The sequence below is a fragment of the Lichenostomus cassidix genome, chromosome 1, assembly GCF_008360975.1.
Source record: "Lichenostomus cassidix isolate B80296 chromosome 1, HeHo_3.0, whole genome shotgun sequence".
Taxonomy (NCBI): domain Eukaryota; kingdom Metazoa; phylum Chordata; class Aves; order Passeriformes; family Meliphagidae; genus Lichenostomus; species Lichenostomus cassidix.
The window spans coordinates 112,718,559-112,740,847 of NC_139479.1; the positions used below are offsets into that span (position 1 = coordinate 112,718,559).

General features: G+C 39.4%; 1 protein-coding gene across 2 annotated transcripts in view; it reads right to left on the reverse strand.

Moving 5' to 3' along the window:
- Positions 1-22,289, reverse strand: part of EPHA3 (EPH receptor A3) — a 176,493-nt gene that overhangs the window by 65,759 nt on the left and 88,445 nt on the right. The gene's annotated exons all lie outside the window — the stretch shown is intronic.

Sequence of the window (22,289 nt, forward strand, 5' to 3'; positions counted from 1 at the left end):
TTAGGATTTCTTCACAGAATCTGTAATTTTAGCATGGAAACCAGCTGCAAACAGCAGTTGCTTTTTCTCAACAATTTCTTCCAAAAACTAGGAATTTTTTCTTTCCCTTCATAATCTGGAACAAAGCAAAATGAAGTAGATGCAATGGGCCAGGAAGAAAAATCTCTTAGCACACTAGAAGTGAGTAAAGGAAACTTAAGAAGTTTCTACATATATATGTGTTATAAACTGTACAGCAAGGCTGCCTGGTTTTGCTTTTTCAGGAAGCTCTCCTCAAGCCTGTTGGCCCTGGTGACTCCTGTGATAACTCCAACTGCAGCATTTTGAAACTGTACTCAGTCTGATTTCAGACTCTTTTATCTGAGTGTGAGGCCAGCATGACTTTACTGAGTCACCTACTGGTAAGAATTTCAGAACTCTGGTTGTCCTTGTCACTGCATGAAAATGAACTTCCTTAAGCTATAACTGATGAGTCTGTCTCAGAGCAGAGAGCAGGGAAAGTTAATTCAGTGAGAGAAAAACAAATGCATGTAACAATGTGTGGGTAGCTACTGATTAAAGAAATGTGAGTGTCGGAACAGCAAAGTGAATTTTGCCTGAGCTTGACTAATCTGTTTGGGAAGAAAACACAGCCCTAATTAAGGGTTAAATTATTAATTTAAATCGGAATTAATTTTAAATTAAAACATAAATCTGTTAGTAAATAGGAGCATTTTAGTATTCAGGTGCTGCAGCCCACTGCACACAGAGCAATCTCCCCAGTTCCCAGCTGTAAACACCAGGGAACGACTGGAACCCGTGCTGGTGACATCCCAGCCCCAGCCCTCCAGGCTTGGCAGAGCCAACCTCCCTGCACAAGGTCAGGAAACCTTCAATTCAAACTGCCTGGCACTCCCCAGTCCTGCAGGGGCTCTGCTTTGTGTGCTTGGAGGCGAGGCTGGAGCAGCACAGCAAGCTGGAAGTGACAAACACATCCACTGTGTATCCAGCACACATCCATCCATTGTCCCCTCCCTTTGCTCCTCTGCTCCTCGCTAGGACAGCCCAGGGTGAAATGGCACTGTGGCAGTGAGCCACAGCCTTTAGAAAAGAAGGGGATTCAATCACAAACCTGTACAGCTCACACTAACATGTCCTCAGTGTGCATTAACAAGACAGATGATAACTCTGGGCAAACCTCCTGTGCCCTGCAGGGAGGACAGGGAAGCATTCCCCATGGCAGTGGCCTTTCAAGCTATTCCCACTGTCACCTGAGCCTCAGCATCCCTGAGGCCACAGGATGACCTTTGGCTGGGCAGCTGTGTTGGGAAGGGAATCACAGAATCAATTAGCTTGGGAAAGACCTCTGAGACCATCAAGTCCAACTTGCCACCTAACACCACCATGCCAGTGAGCCCATGGCACTGTGCTGTGTCCAGTGTTTCCTGAAAATGCCACTCACTGTCCCACCTCAATGCCTACACACAGCCTTGCATCTTTGAACTGTTCTCCAGTTCCTTTTCAAAGTGTTTACACAGCTCTTTTTTGCCTCCCTTTGTTCACTGTGGCACCTCATCCACCAGCAAATATTTTATAATGTTTCCTTCAAAATCCCTCAGAGCGATGAAACCACCTTCAGCAGCTCCCACTGTTTATCAGTATTTGAAAACCCACATGATCTATAGCGTTTTATAGGTCTGTATCACCCTCTCTCTCCCCTGGGCCTCTATGTAACTTCCTGAATACCAACTCTGCCCAAAAAGGCTTCTGAAAATTAGAGTGTATTTTTGATTCATATTTCCATTGGACTTCAGGCACACTTTTTGTCAAAAGATCTGAATAAACAGTAAGACACCACTTAAGTGAGCAAAGCCACTAAGGAGGGCTAAAAGCGCTTGTATGATTGGATCCCATTTACCACTACTGTAAAAATATCCCCAGAAAGAGGTAAGCATATTGACTCTCTCTCCTTGCTTGTAGGATTCCATTCTGCCTGTTGAAGAAATAAAAACTTACAACTGGTCTTAGTATTCTTTGTATTCTGACATTGTCTGTGGGATGTGCATGGGGCAAGGATTCAGTGCGATGGGACACTGAAATGCCTCTAGAAGAATTCTCTTCAGAATGAGCACGTTTCATTTTTAACACCTGAAAGCTGCTGCTAGCACCAAAAAAGAAAACCAACCAAACAAAAAACCAACAACAGCAAAAAAAAACACACAAAAATCCCCAACAAACAAACAAAAAACCAACCAACCAGTAGTATTTAATCTTACCCATGAATAAATTTCTGGTTTTTTCCTCCCCGCTTCGTATTTTATAGTGATCTGTGACCTTAACATATTTTAATCAGATGCTTTTTAAATTGGCTTTACTCCCAGGTCAAGTCATTGAGCAGAAACAATTCCTGTTCTTTGTTTAATAACTGTTACTGGCAGACATATTAATTATATGTACATAAGAGATAGCGCTGTCCTGAGGGAATAGCAGTGCACCTTTCAACCACAGTCTAAAATAGCTGCACATTGTGCCTTGCAGGGCTTCTGTATCTCTTTTTGTGCAGTGCATTACAGCCAGGATTGCTGCCAGCAGTGCTGGTTAAAATGCAATGTCAGAGACAGAGGGTCTAAAACAGTTTTACAGCAAAGGGATTCTCACTTGTGTGCATGCAAGCACCTGGTTTGTCAAAATGGGTGAGGCACTGAGTCTTTTCTGCAGTCAGTTTTGGGGGAAAGAAATCCTAGTGAATCAATTAAACAGGTGTTTAAATCAGGAATTTAATAAACCCATGTTTATAAGCACCAGCTTTCACTTTCCCTAAATAAGATGTTTTCCTAGCTCAAAGCCTGGGCACACTGAGATCTATTAAGCTATCATTTTGTCAAACAGAGCGATCTCATGTTTGGTTCTTTAAAAAAAAAACAACTTAATTTAACCCACAGAGAGATGAAAAATAACTTGCTAATTCAAAAAGCATTTTAATTTAGGTTGTAAAATCTAAATTAAAGAAATACCAGAGAAAAGCCCACCAGAACCAACTTGAACAGGAAAAGAAAGGGTTGTACAAATACATACATAAAGAACTTTGAATGATCAGCTGGCAAGGATAAAATGCAAACAAATGCTGAATTGAACTTACACTATGAACTCCTCAAAGGGCAAATTAGACATAGAATTGTGATAGTTTCAAACAGTAAATTTAAAATAAAAATTAATTCAGGCCAAGAGTGCCACAAAGGGATAGCTGTGGCAATGTTCATGTTTACTCTTTGCTCAACCTCCCCCCTCTGTGTCAGAACACTAAAAAAATCAAAACAAGAGCAACCAAGATGCCCCAGAGTAAAGCATGTGGTTTAAAACAGACCTGGCAGCCTCTGTCCCACAGGCCACCAGTTTGTGACAAGGTGTTTCCTCTCCAGCTCAGTTGAAAAATCAAGATAGTGCCTGGTGATCCTCACAGGCTAGATTTAACTAATAAGTTAAAAACCAATTTTCCTAGCTTGGAGGTTCTTATGGAATTTCCCTGAGCCCAAAGCAGGCCACATGAACAGGTTCAGGAGAGGAAGAGCACTCTAAATAAAGATGAAGAAATGAATTGCCTTGCAGATGACATCCAGCCCTGGCTCTTAGCTAGAACCCATCTCATATCCAATGGGAACACCCCATGGAAGTGCAAAAGGACAGCCAGGAGGGAATGACCATTTGCCATCGTTCACCACTTCAGCCTCACACCTACAACCCAGGTATTATTTCAAAAACCTGGAAACACAACATTAGATTTATCTGCTAACTTATTTTTTAACAAAGGCTAGTTATGTTAGTTCTTCATTGTACTGTCCTTCATGTAGATTATCCAGTGTTTGGGGTTTTTTTGCCAATTATTGGTCTCAATGCATTCTTCTCCAGTCTAGGTAGTCTGGAGAAATGAAAAAGTTCATTTTTCCTTCAATTTACCTTCAAATTTGGTATCTTTTTAGCCAAATCAATGTACTCTTGGTTTTTATTCCAAGACAGGAAGACCAGCTGCTCCTGATGTATCCTCTCTAAGCCATTCCTCATCCTACAAATATCTATCATGAACTTATCTTCTCCGTGATGAACGAACACAAACTTTTCAATCAGCTTTTACAGGAATATCTTCTGATCCTTTGATCATACCCATCTCTACTTCTACAGTGTCATTTATCCAGTGGAAAATGCTCTTACTCTTTCCATAACATGTCTGATGAAACCAATTGATTTCTATATTGGGCTACGTTTTTATTTTGCTCTCTAACACATTTGTGAGTTTGTCTTGTTTCGATTTTCTTTTTTTTCATTTTGAGCAATCCACGAACATCTCTCCCAGCTGTCAGTGTCAATGCACATATCCCAAGTCAAAACAGTTAATTCAGACATATAAAAGATAATTTTCTCTCAGAGACAGAGGGAAGATGATGATGCATTTACTGAGGCTGAATGTTCTTTTGCAACTTTCCACCCCTGTTAGCAGATACAGGAGCCTGTTGCTGTCCCTGTGAAAAAAAATTACAGCAGAACAGGCTCCAAATCCAGTGTTTTTCTTTCCAGCGACACCTCCTAATCAAAATGCAGCCTGGTGGGTTGTGTGGTGTTAAAGACAGCTCAGCCCAGCTCCCCGATGACACAGGTCCACTACTGCAATTTGCATGAATTAGTACTTTTGTTAGGAGTCTCAGCAGAGCTGTCAAATTAATTGGAAAAGAAATACAACAAACGCCTTTTCCCTCCGAGATGTGCTCTCAGGTCGGGGTTGAGGCATATTGCTCCAGCAGTGTGGGGGAAGCTCGTGTTCCTTACACCCTTGCTGAACCCATTCTGTTGATAAAAAGAGAGAACTTTGCTTCCTTGAGCTGTTAATTTGGTGCCTGTCACAAGCAGCCCGCTGACATAAAAAAGACAATCTATTTTTATGCTGTTTAGGCTGGGGCAGGGTTCGTTTTCTTCATAGTAGCTGCTATGGGGCTGTGGTTTGGCTTTGTGCTGAAAACAGTGCTGATAATTGAGCAATGTTTGGGGGTTTTTTACTGCTGAGCAGCTCTTGCAAAGTGCCTTTTCTGCCTCTCACCCCACCAGTGAGTGGGCTTGGGAGTGGACAGAGCTGGACAGCTGCCCCAGTGTGGCCAAAGGGATATCCCAAACCACCTTTCCTGGGCATGGCTGAACACTTGTCTGCTGACAGGGAGTGGGGAATCAATTCCTTGCTTTGTTTTCCTCCTGCATGGCTTTTGTTTTCACTATTAAACTTTGTCTTAACTCACAAGTTTTCTCACTTTGCCCCTTTGATTTCCTCCCACATCCCATCAGGGGAGAGGGAGTGAGCAGCTTAGTTGTCAGCTGGGCTTAAATATGACAGTTTTATAACACCAACTACACCAGATCCAGATAAAATAAAAAGGCTCAGTTAATAGCCAGTGACTAGAATATCTACACATTCATTTTTTTACAAACTCCCACTTTCTCATACCTCAGTTAGTTCTTTTCCCCAATTTTAACATATTTTTTAATTCAACCACTGGAGGCAGGAGGCAGTGGTTGAATTTGAAATTATGGGCAGAGGCACATAAGCCTCAAAGTTCAGGAAGCAAACCCTGGAGATGCTACACTGTCCTCCCTTCCAAAACCCACCCAACCAATCAAAAAAAAAACCAAATCAAAAATCCCAAACCAAAACCAAAATCCACATTTTTAAGCACTGATATGAACAGGAGCTGAAAAGGTAAAATTGAAGCTAAAATTGTGTGCCTATGCCTCTTTCAGTGCTACTTTCACTGCCAGCCACTGACATATTGCTTCTAGAATTCACTGAGAGCTGGTGCTGGGAAAGGGAAGCTCTTAAGAAGAGAAATGGTGCTGCAATGGCAGGCACTTAAACCTGTAGGGAAAGAAAAAAAAAACCCTAAGGTTTAAGCCACTGTCATTAAGTCTGGGATGTAATTTAGTGTATCAAAAAATGGCTGTAATTTGTAGCAGTGTACAGGAAACAGACATTGCTTTGCTAGGGATGCTGTTAATGCCACTTAAGGGGTGCATCTATGTAAGTATTTCAGCTGCACTTTCAAAGTAAAAATCCCATTTCTCCCCCTCTTGTCATGATCTGATTCACAAAGTAAAGTGTGTCTAGACCACACAAATATATATATATATTCCATGGAAGATGCACTCCTTGTTACAGGAAGTCTATAGGACCTGATGGAGTATTGAGAAGTAAAACTTGCTGAAATGTTCATGCTATTGGAAAAGAGTCCTTAATTCTGACTACTTAATGCTGTGATCTGCTCCTGTTCCTGGCTAATGTAGGCTTAAGGTCTAAGCACCAGCCTTCAAATATCTCATGCTGTCAGAACTGCTGAATTTGTTGGGTGTTTCCATAAGAACGAGAATGGAAAAATACCTGGCAGTGGAAAAAGGAGGCTGATTTTATGTAAAACCATTAAACACAGAAATAAACAGATATTGTGATGTGCAGAGAGGTTTCAGTGATTGCTAAAGAAAAGCTTTAAACAGAAGACCCAAAACATTATGGCTTCATCAATGTCAGAACAACCTCTTGTGCCTTTTTCACTGATTGTATTTTCATCCTTGCAGCAGAAAATTAAACAGTTACAGACCCTGGGGACATCTGTGAGCTGACAATCTTCTCACAGCTGAAAAGAAAGGCTTTTGCAAAGCTATCTAAACACTCAAGTGTATTTCTACATTGTGTGCCTTAGCTTTTGCCTCTTCTTCCTTGGTATTTTTCCTTTTAGAAAGAAAATTCTTAATTACTTAACATGCATTTTCTGTGCGTGTATTAAAAATGTCTGGCTGTGCAAGGTAAGCAATTACCCACTGAACAAAAACCCAATTAAATGTAAATTTAAAAAAAAATCTCACAGCTCAGCATTTTTATTCACTTGCCTGCTACCTGTGTGAATCCAAAGGGGGTACAACCTCAGCTGTTTAGGAAACAAAGAATATGATATATTGCATTTTATAGGGTATTTGCTACAGAATGAAATCCTTCCTTACAATCAGAAATGGAAACAACAACTCAATATTCTCCAACAGCATTCACTTCTCGATGCAGAAAATTCATCAGAAGGGACAGGAAACTAAGTTTGCAGTATTATGCTCTGTGCTTTCTCTAACAAACAAATTGTGTGCTGATATCGAGTGCCACATGTTCAATTGACAGTTTTCAATTCCACTGGACTTTATGGGGAAAAGAATCAAAAACCAGCATTTACAGTGCCTTTCAGGACCTTGCATTGTTTCATACAAAAGCTTTTACTCTATAGACATCATGCCATTTTCTGAATGAAGGAACAATATTGCAAACACCATGGATTTAACTACAACATTGGGTTTATATATATATATATTTTTTTGGCCACTTGCTTTAGCATTCAAAAGCAGAAATCAAGGAGGCTGAAAGGACATCTAAAGCCCTCAAAAGATGGAAGAATTTAGGTGAATCCACCATGGGATTTGACATTCTGTATCTATCAGGACCAACTGATGCAGAAGAGGGTGGGATGTTTTCCTACTAGGAGTATACCCAGCTACTCCCACTAGAATTCTTTGGAGTTTACTAAGAGGTTTGGGCAGTGCACTCTGCAGTTGAGCTGAAATCACTTTTGTGCTTTATCCTGGAGAGAGAGAAATCAAATTCCATCTAGTTTCTTTGCTTAGCAAAACTCTGATCACAGATCTGTTTCTAAAATATCTATTTTACTTCTTTCTGACCAAACTTCAGGACAATGAAAAAGACTTTCTTCTTTTTAGGCTAAGTCTCAAGAAACGAAAGAATTCAGAAGAAAGGATGCTGTACACACTTAACTTACAGCCAAGTGGTACAAAATGGAACATAAAACACAAAAAAAATTAACCAATCAAGTCAAGAAAGTCTGTTCTTGAAAACTAAAGTTTTAACAGGAATAATTTTCTGCTTATTGATCTAACTTGGACTGGGACAGCTGGTTTTCAGCACATACAACATCAAGACCTTTTTTCACTAAATACTACATTTTAAAAGGCAATACAGAGAAAACAGGAAAAAGGTTTGTCCTGGACTAAGTGGTTACACATCTCACATTCGCCACTCACTATGTGCATTTTTGAGAGCCCAGGGCTGATGGATCCAACTCTACACCTGGCATAGAAGCTGTGCACATTGATTAGATCCCATGTAGGATTTCCAGCCCCAGCTGGAGCTCCCAGCCCTGTGCTGGGGTGAAATGTGCACCACAGATGGACAAGGATTCAGCTTGGGATAACCCTGGACTACCAGAAGAGGTTCCTTAAACAGTGTCTTTCTACAAAGCCATGGTCCAGCACATCATGGGCTCTCCTTTCCCCACCAAACCCTCAGAATAAGAGTATGTCAGCTGTGAGCATCCCATATACAGCTTTTCTTCTATATAAGGCTCTGTGCTTCAGACAGAGGAATCCAGTTAAAGTATAATAGTAATAATGTCCATGTAAGTCACTAAAGCTTTTATACTTTTTTTTCCTTCCTCCTCTCCTTGCTGCCTGTCCTGTGTGCCAGATTATAAATCTACAACAAGTGATTATGATAGGCAAGTATAACTGTATTTTGAAGGTGCTGTCAAAATGCATTAGTAAAATGTCCTGTTTCTAACTGCTCCCTAACAAGGAAATATTTTCTTCTACATCAGGATTCACTCTTAAAAGAACATTTTGCTCTTTTCCCACTTCTCTTCTTGGCTGCAGGGAACACTGGGTTAAATGTGTGTACTGCAAGCTTTTGAAAGAGGCGAGCAGCAACCAGGCTTGTTATTCTTGATGAATAATGTAACTTAAGAGCTGTAATGCTTGCAACTGATTTAACAGCTGCCAACAGCCCCAGTTTAGAAAAGAGTGAGGCAATGCTTGTAAATTTGGCTTGAATCAGATTTATCCTCCCTGTTACGCTGCAAGTGGGAAATCTTACTGCCCTGCCTGCTTGGTGGCACCCTGCTTGTGCTTTGATTTATCTGTGGGAATGAGAACTCCCTCAGAAATTGCTCAGAGATTGATATTGCTGTGATCAATTCAGCGTGAGACTCACACCCAACTCAACAGGTGTCCACTTCCAAAGGTCAGAAGCAAATTCTAAACTCAATGGATGATAATGGGTATGAAGGAGGTGTCATTCCCAGAGGTACAGAGGGACACGTGGAGCCACTTGCTGTGCATCCTGCAATTCTTTCACTGAATCTGCAGGAGCCAAAATAATTACCTAAATTCACCATTCACATTAAGCTGATCAGTGGCCAGGGGCAGAAATTCCTGACTTCTGGCCTATAGAATGATTTGTACATATTAGTCTTTGTATATCTGCAGTACTGACAGCTCTGAAAAGAAAGCTGGTTTTACAGACATGACTTCTTAAAGATTTGAAACCCTCCAAAGTCTCCAATAAGATATGGGTGTTTTTACCTCATTCTTATTACAGCAATTTCTGCATCTTTTACATCTATGGTGCAACAAAATCAAAATAGAAGTTAAGACTCATCTAGTAATAAAAGTAATAAAAAGTAATAAAAGTAATAAAAAGTAATAAAAGATAGTGTTCTATTAGGAAAAAAAAAAAACACCTTTCTTTTTCTAGAGTTCCTGGTTTACAAAGAGATCACCTCACAATGTTAAGGCACCACAATCCCAAAACTCTCCATCATGAAAGTTCCAAAGTAGCAGAGGAAGGAAAATAAAGCTCTGAGAAATTAGCAATGTTTATCCATGGTGGATGCCTGGTGTATAGCAAATGATAAACTATTTAAAGGAAGCTGTAATGGCAGCAATCTCCAAATAAACCCAACCCATTTTCTCCTTGCATCTGAAACATGTAGGAAAGGACACAGTGCAGCTCCCTCTCTATTTTTTTCTACCCTTTGATTAATCCAGGTTTTCTTACAGAGAACTTGCACCGAAAAAGGTCTAAAAAAGAAACTCCCAGCCCTTCCAAGGGTCACTTTCGGTTAGGTAATTTCTGTCCCAGAAAAACTTTGTACGATCAAAACAGTTTGAAAATTAAGCCTGTAAACAAATCTCAAGTTGAATTTTCTATGAGAAGGAAATCTTTAAGGATATAATGAAAACAGTAGAAAATAATAATGAAACAATAGGAGGAGACTCTAAATATTTTAAATTAGCATTTTATCATCAGATTTCTATTATTTTCAAATAAGCCTCCTACCTCAGCATTCCAATCCAAGTAAAAAGTAGAGAGTGTGAGCAATACCTAAGCAATATCCCTCCTAATATATGGGGAAAAAATTACTATGTTATTTTCACAGCCAACTATTCTGTGAACTCCAGATTACTAAAATAACTCAGTTTCATAACCACACCTGAAACTGTTCCAACTTAAGCAGGAGAGGAGTTGGCCTGGATGAGCAGTTCAGAATCCATGCGATTATTCAGTCTTCATTTTCGCTAAATTTAACATTGCACTCCCAGAGGTGAGGCAGAAAAGGGCCACTTAAACCCTGCCAACTTCAGTGGCAAAAAACTTGGAGTGACAGCCTGCTTATCTAATTGTTAGCAGCAGGCAGCAGCAGTTTTAAGCAGCAAATTAATATGTTTGGGGGTTATGCAAAACAAGAATAATTTACAACCAATTGGTATCGGGAGCAGTTTTAATCAACCATGATCTGAAAATCCTGAATTCCCATTAAAATAAATTGGAATTGCATTTGCTTCTAGGTAGCCTGATTTTGACTGCAGGAATTTTGAGTAGTGAAAAAGAGATTAGTAGGGGCTTGGCTTTATCTATGGACTTTATCTCTCTAATTATATATTTGAGAATGGTAAAATGAGTACACAGAATAATGGAAAAAGTTATTAAAAAGTTGCTGTGCAGGCCATTTTTGTTACCCACATAGGGAAAAAAGGATTCAACTCTGAGTCCAAGAGATCCTCAGAGTTCAGAGGTAAAAAGAGCAGAAAACAAAAAAGAAGTAGTGGGGGATATAAACACAACCATCTCCTCTGGGAAATTTAAAAATCTGTTTCCAGGGGTGACACCAGTGAAAGGGAACATGATCAGCTTATAAATGATAAATAACCAGGCAGCATGGGAAAAGCAGTTAAAATTGATCTTGCTTCTGGGGAGAGACTGGGAGTCCCCTCCAGACCCTGCCTGCCCACTTCAGCAGCTCTGCAGTGAGGTTCTTCCACCTCGGGGCCAGGAACCTCTTGGATGGGCCTTTAAAACCCATTAAAAATACTTCTGAATTATTAAATATTCACAAATAGAAAAAACCAGACCACAAACAACAAGCACCTTCACTGTCAGACAGAGAACGCAGGACTAGAAAACCACTCATCCCCATCCATTCTGGTAGGACTCCCCATCTGTGGTGGTCCCTGGATTTCAGAGAATTATACCAATATAGCTGGATAAGGTGTATTTTTATCTTTCAGAAAAAAAATCTCTGTGTATTGATATTTTTCTTAGCTATACCTTCATACTTCAATCTGAAGCTTTGTGTTTTTATAGCTGGCCATAAGATAAAATCACCCCCCCTTTGCAGCAGCTGAAAAAATTATTTCTAGTGCACACATAACAAGAAGCTTTTAGAATGTTTTCTTTGGTTTTTAGAGGTTTGATTTGGAGCTTTGCACATCTTTTGCTTAGCAGTCAATTCTATCAGCTTATATTAAATAGCCACCTAATCAATTTCAGTTAAAGCAAAATTAGCCTGAAATTAAGCCAGGATCTATACAAGAGTAGCAGTAGCTTAAATAAATCAATATCAAACAACAACCTCATCTGAAGCTAGACAGCTTGCTGATGCGCTAAACAAGAATATAAGCACTGAATCCAAGCAAGAGTTTCTTAAATCAGAATAATGTCCCCATATGTGTTTGCAATCATCCAATAAAGCTGTTCTCGCTAATAAGGACATCAGCATATCTAACAGAAAAACTGACATGAGCCAACAGGATTTCCTGATAAACACAGATAAAAATCTCTGCTGAAACATATACTGCAAAATGACCGATTCTGGCATTTCTAGGATTTCTGTGGGGAAATCCCAACACACACTGGAAAGAGGCCAAAAAAGATAAAAATTCTACCAAATTAACCTAATTATTTAGTTTCCAAATTTTAGGACAGGACTGTTGAGTCCTATCTTGCCATATTTTTCCATTCTCATTGTCTTTCCACAGAAGAGCCCCAGGACTTCTCTATCTTTTCACTTTGCTTTCCTATTTGAGCACTGATTGTTCTTCTCCTGCCACAGCTTTGCCACTTTTGGTCTCTCCTAGCTGTGCACCCTGGAGTGCAGAATAAACCATACCAAAACATCACATTTTTCTTCTCATTATGCTCCTCTTTTCCTTTCACCCACGCAATCATATTTCCAGAACAACCTCCTGTGATTTCCTAAAGACTTATTAATCACATGTACATATAAGGAGAAATGTATAAAAACCAATAAATTAACGCGCTAGCATTAGTTTGGGGAATTTCTTATTAGGGAGGACAATGCACATTTTCCATTATTTACTGTTTTATAATCCTAAGCATTAAAAATGAGAAAGTTTACACAATCATTTTCAGCATTAGTTTGTTGATCTCCTTTAGCTATCTGCTGTTTAATTAAGCTAAAGAAGCAATGAAATCCCTTTATTATCCTTCCCACTAATTGTCTGCCACCAATATTAAGACCCGGGGAAGAAGGACAGGAGCAACGTTCTCAGGTCTATTTTGCTGATGAACTTTGGGATTCATAATGGATGAGAGAATTCAAAAAGAAATTTTTTAAAAAAGAGAGAACAAGGAACAAGAGAGAGAGAAAGATGATTAGCTAGAATAAAATTATAAATTGCTTCATGAAACAGAAATAGTGAAGTTACAATCAGAACATCTTACATTCCTTTCCAAACTTTAAAAATATATGATTGTCTTAGGGAGAAGATGGTGACATTTCTGGTTTTGGGTTGAAGAGTGTTGTTGTCAGACACATCCAATCTTTCATCCATCATGCTGGAAGAATTTGGTTCACCTACCCAGCACCTGGTGATGAAGTGCATGTTACAGTGTTTCTATTAAAAATGTCCCCCAACTCTGTCCAGAACACCCTCCAGAAAATGCCACTAAAAAAAAAAAGTGGTATCTGTGTAGAAAGTCTCAGTTTTTAAAAGTGGTTTCAACAGCTACCCAGAGGAAAATCACTGCTAAAACTCAACATTCTTTGTAAGAGCCTAAGAAGTGTTCATAAAAAGGTGAGGCAAGTGCAAGAGAAAAATGCCTGTAGTCAAGAAATTAAAGCTAACATCTTAAAAGATGAAAAGGAACCCACTAAAAACAAACAGTGTAATGATTTGGCAAAGGAGATTCTGAGATCATTTCAAGCAGAGGGCTCAGGGTTGGATGTGACAAAGAACTACTGTGGAAAACCAGTGGTACTGTCATGCATTAACACAAACCTAAGTGCAAAATTACCCCAGAAGCTCTTTTCAAGCCTTTAATATCTCTGAATCTCACTTTCAACCTCTGCCATGACGTGAATTTATTGTAAACAAAGCAGCACAGAGGCTTTGCTCCCTGTCAGCCACCAGAGTGAGCACCAAATGCCAAGCCATGGTTGGAGCACATCTGCAGAACATGTCCTCTGGGAGCTGGGAGCTCCTCTGCAAAGTGTGCTTCCAATGGTCCCACAGCTTGGTTCCTACCAGCTAAAACTCAACTGGCTTGGCGCAGAGGCTGAGAAATGCTGTTGCAGCATTTTCCTGCTCTAATCCTGGCATGAGCTGCTGCTGTTGTTAATCTTTGGCTTTCCTAAGGATTAAATTCATTATTGTTTTAAACAGACGTGGCAGATGCTGAACTGGTGCTATTCATGCATCCAGAGAAAGATAAGGGGCTCTGCTTTTGCCTAAGTGATGCAACTCCATGGAAAGTTAATATCCTTTAATTATGTTCTTTAATCCCAGTATTTTCATAACTACGATACCTTGGACTCGTGTAAAAAAAAAGTGTAGGAAAAAGGAGAAATATTTTAAAGGTGGATTTTCAGATTGATCAAAACCTTATCTCCAGTCTAATATTCCTGTTTTCAGAGAGGACAGTGAGATGCTTCAGTCTCAAGTGCCAACATTAAATTAGAGAAAAACAAGTGAGAAAAAAAAGGCAACAAGAACAAAACAAGTAAATGCAGTGATAGAGTCACATGAATTACAGCAGAAATATTTTATGTGGCTGTGGAAAGACAGGCTAAATTCTCCGCCTTTCTCTGATTATTTATTTTGTGTGTACTTGGTAATCCTAAAGAAAGCTGTCGAAGTAGCAGCACAGCCAACCCCAAGCCCTTTATTTAGAGGTGTATCACAAAAAATCCAATCTTTACCAGTTAAATACCTTCCTTTTAATTAACCATTCTCAGTAAAGACAGAGAAAATTAATTCTCCTTTTGATGCAGTAATTCCTTATTACATTGCCACTGCACTTTAGAAAGAAGCTGTTATGATGACACTACTAAATTAGGTTTACTTTTGACCCATTAATGTGTAAGAACATTGGATCTAATTCTCATAAACAGGAGAAGAAACAGCATCAAAACAAAAAAAAAAGTAAGATAAAAACTCAACTATTCCCAAAAGAGAGAAGGGCAATTTCCAGCAATTAAAAAAAAAAATTAGAAAGCTGAAGATGCAATTCCCATTTTAAAAATAAATTGTTAAATAAAGCTTTTCCCTATGAAATTACCTAATGGATGTTTTGTGGTATTAAAAAATGAACAAATGCTCCAAAAAACGGAGGCACTTTACTTTTCTGACATGGGAAAAGGAACATCTTAGTGTACTCCCACCATAGTTACACTAAACCTTCAGAAATAGGGAGTCTGGAAGTTTTACTTTCTGCCTCTATAAAGGGAATGTTAGGCAAATATTCTACAATGGGAAGATTTTCTTTTTTTTTTTTTTTTTTTAGATTTATGAAGATGTAGCATGGACCAAACAACCATTTTAGCACTCTGACATGTTACACTGATGCCTTCCTTTAATTAGGTGTTTTTCTCCCAAGCAGCATCCCCTTGAGACTGCCATTCCACTGTATTTATGGCCTTTGGATCGATGAAGCCACTTTTTGATGAATATCTGGCCCAAAATACTCTTTTGATATTTCTTGTTTCCCCTCACCACCTTTCCCAAACTCCGAACACCATTCTGAGTTTCACCCTCCCACGCTGAGCATCATTTTAATCTAAGATCAGAGGCTTCACAGACACAGTGCTGGTCTCTGGCTTTCAAAAAGCTGCTTACATGTAGCAGGCAAGAGATATTTTGAAGGGAGAAACTCACTTGCATGAAGCAGTAATGAGTTGCTGCCTATTACTGTCCAGCCTGCACAAAAACTCAGTGTGAGTGAGCAGCAAGACAAGGATGAAGCTCAACTTGCTGTGTGTCATTTAACCATTGTTATATTCCAAATATAAGTCATATAATTTTTTTTAAACACAAAAAAAAGAAGAGAAAAAACAAAGAAAAACCCTGCAACTTGCAAAATTCAGTTAAAAGGTGAAGGGTCAGTTTGTGCCTTCACAGATCCCAGCTCAGCATGCAGTGGAGGAACATCTCATGGTGAATCCCTGCATTTCTAAGAGGCAGAAATGCTCAGACTTTCTCCTTCTTTGCATCAGATGTTAGGATGAATATAAGGGTTAAAACTACACAGGGAAGTAGGTCTTTTTATGGGATTTCTTGTGGCAAATAAATTAACACTACTTGGAGTGCTGACTGGTGCTATAGGACAACCAGAGTAATTAAAACAGAAAAAAAAAAAAAAAAAGGGAAATTTCACAAGGCTTTTCCTTCATATAGCTCATTAACTCAAGCACTGGCAGGTGCCAGTATTAATTCTTCAGTTCTTTCTCCTTTATTTAGTTTCAGAAATAAGCCTGACTAAACACAGTTGAAAAGAAGCAATGGTGCAGGCTGCAAAGGCTTTGTAATTAACACCAGAGAGAGACAGATGAGAAAGTGCTGACTGCATATTACGGCATCTGAGATCACACCACACCAAAAAAATGCAAGAGAAAACCAGCAAACTTTGTCAGAGAAGCATCAGTGCTGAGTGAAAGGAGCACTGGGATTTATCTGTGCATACATCAATTAAAAACCCTCATCTCCTGAGGCTTATGGAGCAGGGGGACCTCAAGTGACAGCAGCTCTATACATCCACCCAGGAACCAAAAAAAAAAAAAAAAAAAAGCCACCCCAAAACCAAATCAATCAAATCCTATGTCTGTGGTTCAGCTGGGATGTCAGCACATTTTTTAAGATTTCACTGCCAGCCATCCCCAATTCATCTCCACTGCCTGGGCACTGAAACTGTCACAGGGCAGATTGTAAACCTGCTCAGAATACATCAAACCTCTTGCAAAACAACAAGAAGTTCATCAGCAGAAGAGGTGTTTTCATACATCATGCCAGCTGGGCACCCATGTCACATAAATCAGCCCAAACTTTTAGCCATGCACAACAAAGTTTCTCTCTTTTTGCTGTCAGGAAGTGACAGAGTTATGAAGTGCAGGAAATGATCCTTGCACATAATCTCATGCAACGTTGCACTTCTGGGTCCTCAGTGGTTTAATAATAGCTCTTCAGCCTAAGTACCTAAATTGCCTAAAAGGTATCTTCAACGTGCAATCTTGTACTGATCTCATTATTCAAATATTCTGGGGAAAATCCTATTGTTTCCTCCCCTTCCTTCCAGGCTTGGGCTTTTGTTCAGGACTAAAAGTGCCTTTATTAACATCTCGGAATATGCACAGAACTGTTCTACATAATTAGTTCTGAGGGTTTAGAAAACCATGATTTTTCTCCAAGCCAGGCATCCCTCGTGTGCCTCAGGAATGCTAAGAGAAACTGTTTGTTGTGGAACTGGGATGTTTGCAAATGCTCTCTCCTCAGGGAAAGGTGAGGATTAGAGCTCTCAGAAGTGACAAATGCTAATAATTGAGCATCAGAGATAACCTGCTAAAGGTATCTCCTCACAACACAGGACCTGGGCTTGGTTTGCTCCCTGCACCAAGTATTTTGCCTCCCAAATAAGCTACTATAAACCCAACAGCAACAAAATGGGTCCATCAGTGTCACTGACTTCAGTCTGAGTCCCTGAGTTTGCCACTTGCATTCACCCATTTTTCCAGCTTTGAAATAAGGCCTTGAGATGCTTCTGAGATGTCCTGTCTGGTTAGCAGAACATTTTAGGGTTTCCTAGTATTGAAGATATTTATCTGTGAAAAATCCTTCTCGTGCCTAAGGTGCTTGTTAAGCTATTCACATTTGCAAGAAATAGTTTGATTTATTTTAACTCCACCAGCCTTTATATACTGAATTACATTCACTCATGTGGTCAAATGCCACAAATAGGATATTCTCATGGATGATGCAATAAGGATCTATTCCTTTTGCTTTCCATCACTTTGAAAATCTACCAAAATGTGCAACAGTCCAGAAAATCAGCCAGGATTCCAAAGATTTCACTTCCAAAGCAAAAACTTGGTAGACTACATCCTATTCCACATTGTATTCATTCAAAAGCAAAAGCATTATAAACTCTATGTGGTCAGAAGCTGAATTTTGAGAGAAGGCATTATCCTTTTATAAAAATAATTCTATTGAAACCCACTCAATCAGACATATTCAAAAAATATGCTGAAATGTATTTTAAAAAATGTACAGATAAAATGTTGTAAATCACACTCAAGTACAAATAAAGGAAACCTACCACCCATTCCCACAAAAACCAATTTCAAAAATGGCAGGACCAGTTCATTCAGCTCCAGAATTCAGCTCTGTTTGGGGATAAGGCAGAGCTCTTCTGTGTAAAAATACAAACCTTCCCCAGCAAACCCAACACGACTCACAGCTCAGCACAGGCAAACTTTTTAAATTTTTATGCTTTCATATACAGGTGCAAACTGACCAAAATCCTTAAAATTCCCTCGAAGGATCACTTTCCTAAGATGGTAGCTATGAACCATATTTTTGTAAATGCTTTAAAATAAAAGAGAAGGTTAAAAGCTTTTCCCCAGTTCAAAGCCAATGGTAGAAACTCCCACAGACCTCTTGACACCACGTATTTCACATCTGACATAATGACAAGTTTTCTGACATTTAAACTGAGGTCTTAATTTTCCATCAAGTATTTACACCAGAAAGACCCTGTGGCTCTCTGAAGGGTCAGCTGGAGCAAGGCCACATAAAACACATATTTAAAGGTTTCTGAAACATCACAGTTTCATTTTTGAGTGAGGAAACACTCACAAGTTTTGTCTTGGGGTGTGATTCCACTCCTGTGTGTGGCTGTGGGGTGTTATGAGTGTCCTCAGGGGGACCAGATCTACAGCTCTCTCACTCCAAAGGAGGCTGCAGAAATATTGCTGTAGAAATCACCCATTTCATGGCATTCCGCTTTTTGGAAATTAATTTTCTTCATAAAAATCATCTTCCCGGGAAAAGGTATATGGTGACAATGCCATGGAAAATGCATGAATGTTCCAACTAATTCTCAGCTATTAGAACAGAGTTTTCACCCAGTTGGACCACTCGAAGGAATTCATACTAAACCGAAAGCTGAAGACATCATTCTCTGTTGATGTAGCCCAGTGAGCAGATAAAATGCACTGCACTGCTACTCCTCTACCTGTTACAGCAGCAAGGCTGCCGATTCAATAAATCAAACAGTGTAGGGAGGTTTCAGCCTCTGACACCGAGGGAAAAGGAAAAGACTTTAAGGCTGAAAGGAATGGAAAAAATATGTATTAAAAGAAAGACCACACAGAAAGTTTGATTTTTTTTTTTTTTCTTTTTCCTCTCAGGTCACAGGTCTTAAACTGCCACAGGTCTTAAACTACACCATGCACACACACTGACATGGACACACTCTAATACCAAAACATCATCCTAACTTTGTCACATTTATAAAAAAATAGCATTTTTCCTCCACTAATGATTAACACATTTTTCATAGCCAGTCACGGAGTGAGAGGCATCTCATTCATAACATGCCTTTCATTCCAAACATCTGCCTAAATGGATGCCAAACACAATTTCTGGGTATGTTTAGTATTTAACTGATAAAATGCCTTCTGTGACAGAGATGAAGAATTCTGCTGCTGTACCCTATTGGCACTGACAGCCCTTTCCATGGACCACCTTAAAAAGCTGTAGAAAATATGAAGTGTAATGTACAGAGCAGGCAAACACAGTGATCTTTGTATGATGAGCAGCATTATCCTCATGAATTCCTTCCTGCACCAGCAACATTTATTCTGCAAGGAGCTGGGAGACAAACAAAACCTTGCACTTGATGCAGTTGCAGTGGCAAAGACTGGAACAGAGCTCCAGTGTCACAAGTCTGACATCATGTCCTGCAGTTTGCTGCTAAATACTGCTTTTGTAAGCCTCTTTGCATTCATGCAAGCATATGCTGGTTATGGTCATATTTATAGTTAGAGGTGGCTTAGAAAGCTGTTTGATCACTGTAAATTATACAGGGCAAGTCTGGGATCTTTGGCCAGCTCCTTTGTAAGGATGGGAATCCGCAACAACACATCAGTGCTGAGTTCTTTGCCCCTTGAAGCCCAGAGATTCTGTTGTTTCTCAGCTCAGGGAGCAAAGGAAAGGATCCTGGCATGTCCCACTCTGGTTTCTGATCAAGGTTTGGGAAAGATGTGCTTCCCTGCTGCCACAGAGCTACAGTTTGGGGACAAACCCTGCATGGTTCCAGTTGGATTTCTCCAGCATATTGATCCTATCAAGCCCTAAACTCTGCTCCACAGAATTACCATCTTGTTAAAGATAAGTCAACTCCAAATAAATTCATCTGAGGGGTCACTCCCTCACCTGTAATCTAACAATATCTACTCATATCAGACGGGTGGAGGAAAAACAAACTGCTTGGCTACTCCTGTCAGAGCCAAAGCATGGGAACTGTCAATTCAAGATATTGAGACCTTTTAAGGCATTCGAAAATCATCACTGTTTGAAGCTCAGCTACCACAGGTAGAGTCTTTTAACCTCTATTAACCAGTACCAGAGTCATGCCAAACTCGCTGTAAAGAATACAGATGGTGCATAATAAATAGTACAAGCACAGTTTGAAAATCTATAATTCATCTCAACTGCAAGTTAAAAGGATGATTTCTCGACAGTACAACAAACACTTTCACATTTTGGCTTCTGAAAATGCACTTAGCACCTGCACAAACAGAGCTCTTTCTTGAATCATGGCCATTTGATGGAGTTATGTAAGGTAGCCAGTGCCAGGACAACTGGCACATTTGCATTTCATACAAATCACTCGTGCTAAGAATACGCTCACACATCTACAAAAAAAGCAAAAATAGAGGAAAGGAACAACTCATCAGTATAGAGCACGTTAAGTACAATCCAGTCACAGCACAATTAATGTCCAAGCCATTGCTATCCATCCATATCAGAGCTTGGTGCCACAGCCAGGGAACTGGGAAAGAGCCAGAGGGATTCAGCTCTCCAAAGGGGAGCCAGAAACTCAACCACACAAAGGATTTGTCCACAAGACTATCACTTCTTACCTTTTAAAGGAAAAACATAAAAAAGGAAAAAAATACATTAAAGCCATTATTAAACAGATCACCTATATAGCCATAATAATTTTTTTTTTTCATCCAAAACATCACCTATGAAACACTTCACATTAGAATCTTGTACTACCTGCTCCAGAGAAACAAAACACAAAAGATTTTGCTCTTTGATGAGTGGGAAATACTAATCCCAACCATATTAAATTACAAAGGATGCTCTTACATGAAGCAAGTTGCCAGAACCAAATACTTAAGTTTATCATGAAAACACCTAGGGAGATGTTAAGACAACTTTCCCACATATCAAGAAAAGCATGCTGAAAATAAACTACATTGAGGCTTTCCATACAATTAAAAATTAATTTTGTTCAACTCAACTATTATTTGCGATTGCAGTGGTTTAGCCATTACAAAACTAAAACCAGGACTTGACCAGAAAAATAAACACCAACACCAAACCCCCAGATGAACACTGACTTAAAATGCAGCCTCCTCACCCATCTGGAATATTTTATCAGTGTTATGACTTACTGATAAGAGGCACATTTCCCAAGAACTAGGGATTAAAATTTCCCGAGTAATTTTAGATGTTCTTGTTTACAAATGCGGTTGTAACTTTAAAAAACATTTTAATGGGGTTTATGTCAATAAATTTTTCAATGTCAAACCATTACAGACTGCTGGACATCACTGGAGAAGTCCTGGAAGGAATATCTATAAAGGAGATTCACACTGGGTACCCAGTGAGAAGTAGACTGTGGATTGTCTCATGTCCATAACAATTCTCATATCCATGTGAGTCATCTCACAGCTTCTAGCTAAAGAAAATCATTTGTGAAAATCAAGCCTAATTAGAGACTTGGGAATGAGAAACTTTCCTTTTAGTTGGTAATCTAGAAAACAGAATGTGAAAATAATGCTAAACTTGGCACACCAAGTTACCATAAAAAGAAAGAATTCTGTTTCCTCTCTCTGTCTTTCTCTGGAGTTTTCAGTGTGTTCAGTCATCAAACTTCCTCTAAGGCAGAACAACTCTAAAGGAAGACAACACAAACCAATTTAACCACCCTCTTTATAAAAAGCAAAAAACACCACCAAAGTCAGACTGACACTCCACCTAGAAACATCTCTCCCAAAATGGTATATAGGGTACAAAAATGGAAATTGTCCTCAAAATAAGCTTTTTAACTTTCTAATTCTAAAATGAAGCATCAATTACTAGTCAATCTTATTCACTCCTCACAAGGAATTAATGGAAATTTATTAGTATATCAAAATTACTGTAAAAGGCCAAGTGCCTGTCCCTCTCAAATCAGCATCAACAGAGTCATTTTTATCTTCAGCTTTTGAAAAAACAATAGCTCATCTGCCTCAGCAGACATCTTCATGTACAGGAAATGTACAAATAAATGTACAGGAAAGGCTGAGATAGAATGATTTGAGTCTTCATTACAGGCCATCAGTGAAGAAGGCTTATTTTTAGTTTTTTGTCAGTTGAGAAGAGTGAGCCCATCATAAACCAAAGACAGTCTGCTCACCAAAGCAGCAGCAGCAGCACTGCTGGGATGCTGAGCACCCTGGAGCTGGGATGAGCCTTTAAAACCTGCCACAAGGCCCCTTTCCATTTCCTGTCATTTTTTTAGAGATATTTGCACAAGAGGGCATTTGCTTTCTTGCGTATCTGAGATACCACATGGGTGAAAAATGATTTTTAGGTGATGCAGC